Below are 7321 nucleotides of genomic sequence, written 5' to 3'. Positions count from 1 at the left end.
ACATAAATTTGTGTTAATTTTCACTTTATCTTTTATTTACAAATTCAGATGAACTTCTGTGTGTCCATTGCAGGTTTTACAGATGGATGTTTCCACACCTGTGCCTCTGTGGGAACTCCTTCAACATTTTCAGTTTTTTTTTTTCCTTTTCTGTCCCTGTGAATCTAGATTTATTGTTGAAGTCTGTGGGAGTAGAAGACAAAAAATCAACTACATTACTACACAGAATGGATGCAGTCATAACCTGTGGAATTTTATATTTTGTACTGATAACATTAAAAATGATGACATCAATTGCTGCACATAACATGACCTGAGATTCATGAATTACATGACACCTTTTAAGAACATGATCTTAAAATATAAGGCATTCTTAGTCTTAGTAATGAACTTTTATTTGGTTTATTTTAATCCTACTAATTTATTTTAAAGCTGATATCACATCTGCTATGCTCTAAATATTAAAATGGCTTTTGGACAAAAGCAACACAATCCTGATATGACCAGTATATCAGAAAAAAATCTTCTAATAAAGAATATAGTCACATATCAGAGATGTCAGTAATACTCATAAAAGTGAACTGAATGACAGAATCCTTCCCTGATCTGAGTTTTGATTCTATGACATATTATACCCCATGGGATCTTAAGTTAGCATTGGATCAGCCCTTCAAAGTGTAGGTAAAATTATGTGCTCCCTTCCTTTGTAAATTCTGCTCAGTTCAGATCCTTTCTTCTGATTCTAAATCATTCAAGGGTTTATCCTCTTATAAGCTACAAGGAAAGTAGGAGGATGGAGAGAGAGAGAGAGAGAGAGAGAGAGAGAGAGAGAGAGAGGAATCTGATTTGGGTTTTTGTTTGTTTGGTTTGGTTATGGCTTTTTGTTTGGTGCTAGGGATTGAACCCAGGGGCGCTTAACCACTGAGCCACATCTCTTGCCCTTTTTTATATTTTATTTAGAGACAGGGTCTTACTGAGTTGCTTAGGGCCTCACTAAGTTGCTGAGGCTGGTTTTGAACTCATGATCCTTCTGCCTCAGCCTCCCCAGCCACTGAAATTGCAGGTGTGCTCCACCACAGCCAGGTGAGAGACCTGATTTGAAGACAGGAAGACAGTCTTGTCCCTAAGCTTTTTGTTTGTTTGTTTGTTTGTTTGTTTGTTTTGCAGTTCCGGGGATCGAACTCAGGGCCTTGTGCTTGCGAGGCAAGCACCTACCAGCTGAGCTATCTCCCCAGACCAAGTTTTTGGTTTTTTTTTGTTGTTGTTTGTTTGTTTTTTTTGGTGCTGGGGATCGAACCCAGGGCCTTATGCTTACAAGGCAAGCTTGTCCCTAAGCTTTAAGTTAGCAGCCCTTGATCTGGTTCTGATACTTTCATGTACTATGTATGTGCCTTCTTAATCCAGTTTCCTTCCCGTGTTGGAGCATGATTCACTACTCTTTAAGAGAATGAGTTAGATGGATTTCCACAGTCTTTCTAGTTTCAACTTCCAAGGATTTCTATGAACTAAGGAAGCTCTTGGCTTATCCTTGTTTTACCTGCATTTCCTCCAGTTTTTGGCCTTTTCCTTTTATTGTCCCTTCTATTTGTATATTTAAAATCAAATTCGGAAAGTTTTTCATCATTATATTTTCAAATGTTCTCTTGACCTTTTCCCTTCACTTCTTCTGGTACTACCAAGATATATATTTTGATATGTTGGATGGTGTTCCCTATTTCTATAAGATTCTGTTCATGTTTCTTAATTCTTTTTCTTTCTCCTTCTTAGCCTATATAATTTTAATTGATCTACCTTCCATTTCATTGACATATTCTTTCATCTACCCATTCAAATCTGTTGTTGAAATGTTCCAGTGAATTTGGGATTTCGGTTATTGTACTTTCAACCTCCAGACGTTCTATTTGGTCCCTCCTCTTAAATTCTTTTTAGTTACGTCCCATATTTATTGAAATGTTGTTCTGGTTTTCCTTAGATATTTGGGAATACTTAAGATAGTTGGTTTAAAGTCTTTGTTCACAACAAATGCAAAAAGAGACAAAAAGGATTAAATCGAGCTAAAAGATTTTTGCACAGCAAAGGAAACAAGTAAGGACACAGCCTATATAATTGGAGAACATATATATTTACAGACTCTACACCTAACAAAAGGTTAACATCTAAAATATATAAGGAACCAAATCCTCCATGGCAAAATAATCTTGATTTTAAAATGTGAAAAAAAAAACCTGAATAGAAATACAAATGGCCAACAAGTATATGAAAAAAATGCATACCATCACTAGTCATCAGCAAAACGCAAAACAAAACCACAAGATATCAACCCACTGTAATTATAACAGCAATTATCAAAGAGTCAAAAGATAGGGGCTGGAGTTGTAGCTCAGTGGTAGAGCTCTTGCCTAGCATGTGTGAGGCACTGGGATCAGTTCTCAGCACTGCATATAAATAAATACAATAAAGGTCCACTGACAACTAAAACAATATTTTTTAAAAAGTCAAAAGACAAGTGTCAGCAAGGATCTGGAGAAAAATGAACTCTTGCACATTGTTGGTACAAATGTAAATTATTATAGTAGAATCAATGGAGTTGTCAGTGACTTTGGAAAGCTACATAATGTATGGAATACTGCCTATACCAAAAAATCTCCCCTATGTTTCCTTCTAGTAATTTAAGGTCTTGCATTGAACTCTAATACAATGTTGGCAGGAATGTAAATTAGTATAGCTAATTAGTATGGAGAGCAGTATGGGTGTTCCTCAACAAACTAAAAAAAAAGTTCTGGTTCTTTTTTGTTTTTGTTTTTTAGACTAAGGAAAGGAATCAAGTCTCAATCTTCTGCATATGAATATTCAGTTTCCCCATTACCATTTGTTGAAGAGGCTATTCTTTCTCCAATATATGTTTTTGGCACCTATTGAAAAGGGAGCTAAACTGCGGCCATGACAGGCTGCATTTAGGGCATGAAAGATTTCAGGCCTAGGTAGCCGATTCCAGGAAGGCTACTAGATTAGGACTGGCCTTTGGCAAACAACCAATCGGGAGCTAACAAGCCAATGCCTAACATTCCAAACCATATATGTCAATATGTTAAGACCTGGGTACCCTAAGACAATGGAAACATGCCAAACCTCACATGTTGGGCCATTAGCCCTTTACTAATCAGTAAGCTCCATCAACCCTCTCTTGCCAAACTTAATATAGAAATTTCTAAAGTGAAAACTCGTTTTGAATTTTAAAGTATATGAAATTATACATAAAATCATCACATGACATGATATTTCTTTAACAAATTATATACTCAAAAGTAGAATTTTCTATTTGTGGTAATTTCAGCATGTAATACAAATGAGTATATTATAAGTAATCATATTTGATACTCATTTATTCTATGATCACTATAAAATAAAGGAAAATTTAGGTTTTAACTAGAGTTAAAGAAAATTTCTATATCTGGTGGCTTTAAAACAATATCTACATACTGTTTGATATTTTTTAATAAAACCAATACTTGTGAATCCATATATTTCCAACCCTCTTCAGAAACGAAAAGTTATTTTTAAAAAAAAATCTTAAGGGAATGAGGACCAGATGTAGTTTTAAAATATTTTTTTTAAATTTGAGTCTATTTTTCTGTATCTTAAGTAAAGACTTAAAAAAAGGATTTGATAAACCAGCAGAATTTTGAATTTACTTTGAAATTACCATACCTATTTTACTATATCAAACATTTTAACTGTTAAGTAAATGAAATATATAATATCCTTAAATACCAACCAGAAAATAGAAAAATCTTATTTTCATTATTGACTAAAAAACAAAACTTACTCTTTCAGAGGAGTAGTTTAACCTACTAAATATGTCCAAGATCTTCTTTTTTAGAAAGTAATACTCCTTCTCTTTCATTCCTGAAATGATATTTCATATTCTTCAGCAAGTTATGAACAACTGTTAGCTAAGTATCATTTATGTGGTAAATTAGTTATAATTAAATTTTCTCTTTTTTGTGGTACATGTAAAACATTACTATAGCCTTTAAACCTGAATTTTCTTTGACAAAAAAAAAATTAAATTAATGGGAAAGGAGACAGGCAATCACTAATGTAAAAGTCTTATTGTACATAAGCTGTTTGTTAATTCTGACACCAAACAGGAAGGACTAAATTGAGTATGAGGATCTTCCATTCACAAAACCATTGCAAAATATTATAAATTGGAATAATTCTATGAATTCCCATACATTTACGGGAAATGGTCAAGTTTATTCATCATCCAGAAAGCCAACACCACTGCTGAAAGCTCTTGGCATGTTTAGCAGTCACTGTGAAAACCCTTCATTTTTTCACCAATTTAACAATGGCTCAGTTTCTATTTTCAATTATGTTTTGGAATAAAGTTTAAAACCAATAACTATGCATTTTTGTTGCTATCACTTAGCCAGTGCACTGTAAAAACTATAGAGGGAAAAAAAGGATTGATTGAAATTGAATTTTCTCTTCATTCATTCATTTATAGGCCAGTTTTACTGACAGTTTGGAGCCATGTATGAAGTTCCCAGACTTGGAAGCCCTTCAGCTCCTCCTCAGACTCAGGTCATTGTTGGTTACTAATGCTGACAAAGATGTGCTTTCTGATGCATCTTCAAAAATCATTCTCCAGTTATTTGAAGGATCTCTCCCAAGCCTTTGTTTTGTTGTTCAAGTTGAAATATTAGTTCCTGCTCCTTGCAACCCTGTTGCTTGTCAATTTTAATGGCTTTCCTCATCACTGCTGCTATTTCAGTTATCTGGTCAACCTGTGCTTGTAACTCCTTGGAATGCTGCTCCTTTAACTTCATTATTATACCTGGATCATCTTTTTACTAGCCACGAGCAATCTAAACATTTGTTCTCAATACTTGCTCATTATAAGTTCCAGGGTAGACTGATGTTCTTCCAGGGATGTATGCAATTCTTTGTTCTCTTGTTGCAATTCTCTGATTTGTATGTTTTCTTGCTGGATTCCCATACTTAATGTGGACCATGGCCAATGTCTTGTGACTTCATTAAGTTCTTGAATTTCTTTCTGATACTGCTTCATTGCTTCTACCCGCTTTTTGAGAGCTGTGGTTTGCTCAATCAGAGATTCTCCTGCATGGTTATGATCTCTCAATCTTTCAACAGGGCTTTAGCATCGGCAAGTGCCTCCTCAAATTGTGCAACTCATTTCTAAAAGAATACTCTGCTCTCAATTCCTCACAGCTGTCAGCTGTGGAGACTAGGACCTCTGTCAACTGGGACTTACACACCCAAGGGAAAAGACTCCACACCCTTGCTCTGCCTCTTCAGTGAGCAGATGCAGAACAGCAGAGACCGCAGGGACAACTGGCAAGTCAGCAGGGTTCAGCCCCATTACTGACCCGGGATAAACCTCCACTGACTGTCTCCGACTAGCACTCCCCAACTACCCCCAAAATCAAACTTTTATAAAAGAATGTTTAAGGAGCCGGATGTGTGGTGGTGCCCACCTGTAATCCCCTTAGCTCTGGAGGCTGAGGCAAGAGGATCACAAGTTCAAAGCCAGTCTCAGCAACTTAGGGAGGCCCTGTCTTAAAATAAAAAACAATAAAAAGGGCTGGGGTTGTGACTTGGTTGTTAAGTGCCCCTGGTTTCAGTTCCTGGTACCCCCCCCCAAAAAAAGAATATTTAATGAAAGAGAAATAAGGCAGAAAAACTCTAGGCAGCAACTCTCAACTCCTTCAGAGCCCAGAAATGAAGTAGTGAAAGAACAGCTGACCAGAGTGGTGGGCGACAGAGTAAACACTCTCAAACTCAATACTGGACGGCTTGAGACTTGAAGGGACTTAGAATGTAGTTACTGGAGCAAAAAATAAGGCATAATTCCTTGAGATTAAGCATGGGAAGAGGGGCAAGATAATTGGTGATTATATTTCAGCTTTGCCCAGAAATTAGGTCTATAGATCCAAGTCCTCTAGAAAGAAGGGCTATGAAATCAAGATGAAGAGACCCTTTCCAAAAGAAGAGACCTCACTGTTTCTGTGCTTAGGTAACAAAATATGACAAATACATAAGCCCACACTGCCAGTAACTTTTGTAACATTTGCAGGATTTGGGCAAGAGTTCATTTGTAAGCCTACATGCCACGTTATACAAATATTTCAAAAGTTTAAACCAACTAATAGACTATTAAGTAAAATGTGTTTTCTACTGTGACATATATGCCTTCCTATCAATCTAAAACACAAGTTTCACATTTAGAATACTGTGGTATATTTTAATAATATTTTTCCTTGTTTACTGAGAAATCTAGAAACATAAACCTGTCAGTAACAAATATAAATCAGGAATGGTTGGATGATATTCAAGACTACATATTTGGACACTTGGAGTCTCCAGGGCTACCCTCTCCTGGGTCCAGTATATTTGTTTCCATTACTACATAACAAATTACCACACAAATTAGATGTGTGTATGTATACATCTTATAATAATGAGAGCAATATCCTACCACCTTTGCAGTGTTTTTTCTGTTGATCAGAATGAAGTCAAAGACCCTGCCCAGTTCAAAAGAGTGCAAATACCAAAAAGTTGGGATTATTCAGGGTCAATTCTCTTCACAATACTTGGACTCTTTAATGTTCTCTTCAAATAATGCAAGGAACGGGGCTCCAAATCTAAGGAAACTGGTCCACAACTGAGCCCCTTAGATTCACTCTGCCCCACTTCTCTATACACCCTAAACTTTGCCCTCACAATAATAGATTTTGTGTGAATATGTGAATAATGCAGCCCACTTTTCCCATGTTCATTGCATATAATCACCTAAATTTGGTCTGAGTCCTGGGGTTATATATATTAGCAGTACACTCAACCTTGAAAACAAAAACCCAGTGAAGAGATGCCAACAGGTCTCTTGCAGCCTGGGAACTGAGGTCACTTGGGCAGCAAATACAGGACTCCAAATAACTGGAGCATGTTTTAGATTGGAGAACATGAAATGTGAATGCATATCCCTTTTACCCACATGCACAAGACTCTAAGCCATTTGCAGAGAGGTGAGGCTGTAAGAGGACAGGCATGGAGCCCCTGAAATAAAGTATGGGGTCCATGATAAGCACCCTCAAGCCTAGGGCTCAGACCAGTACCATATTTAACAACTGGTTCAGCACAGGCACTGAGATAGTGATCCTACCATCTTGGTGTTTATATGTTATTATATTACCTTCCCTCATTTAAAAGAGCTGACTTCCATGATCAATAAGGTATAATGGAAATGAAGGGGTGTGACTTTAAGGCTAAGCCTTATAATACTTGGATTATGGCT

At 36.5% G+C, this 7321-nt stretch overlaps 1 pseudogene across 1 annotated transcript; it reads right to left on the bottom strand.

Moving 5' to 3' along the window:
• Positions 1-4508: 4508 nt before the first annotated feature.
• Positions 4509-5308, bottom strand: LOC306652017 (FGFR1 oncogene partner 2 homolog; annotated as a pseudogene). The gene has a single exon. The product of its transcript is annotated as an FGFR1 oncogene partner 2 homolog (transcript).
• Positions 5309-7321: the final 2013 nt, after the last annotated feature.

The sequence above is a fragment of the Sciurus vulgaris genome (assembly GCF_902686455.1).
Source record: "Sciurus vulgaris genome assembly, chromosome: X".
Classification (NCBI taxonomy): Eukaryota; Metazoa; Chordata; class Mammalia; order Rodentia; family Sciuridae; genus Sciurus; species Sciurus vulgaris.
Note: the sequence above shows the minus strand (reverse complement) of the source record. Positions and strands in the feature narration are given on the sequence as shown.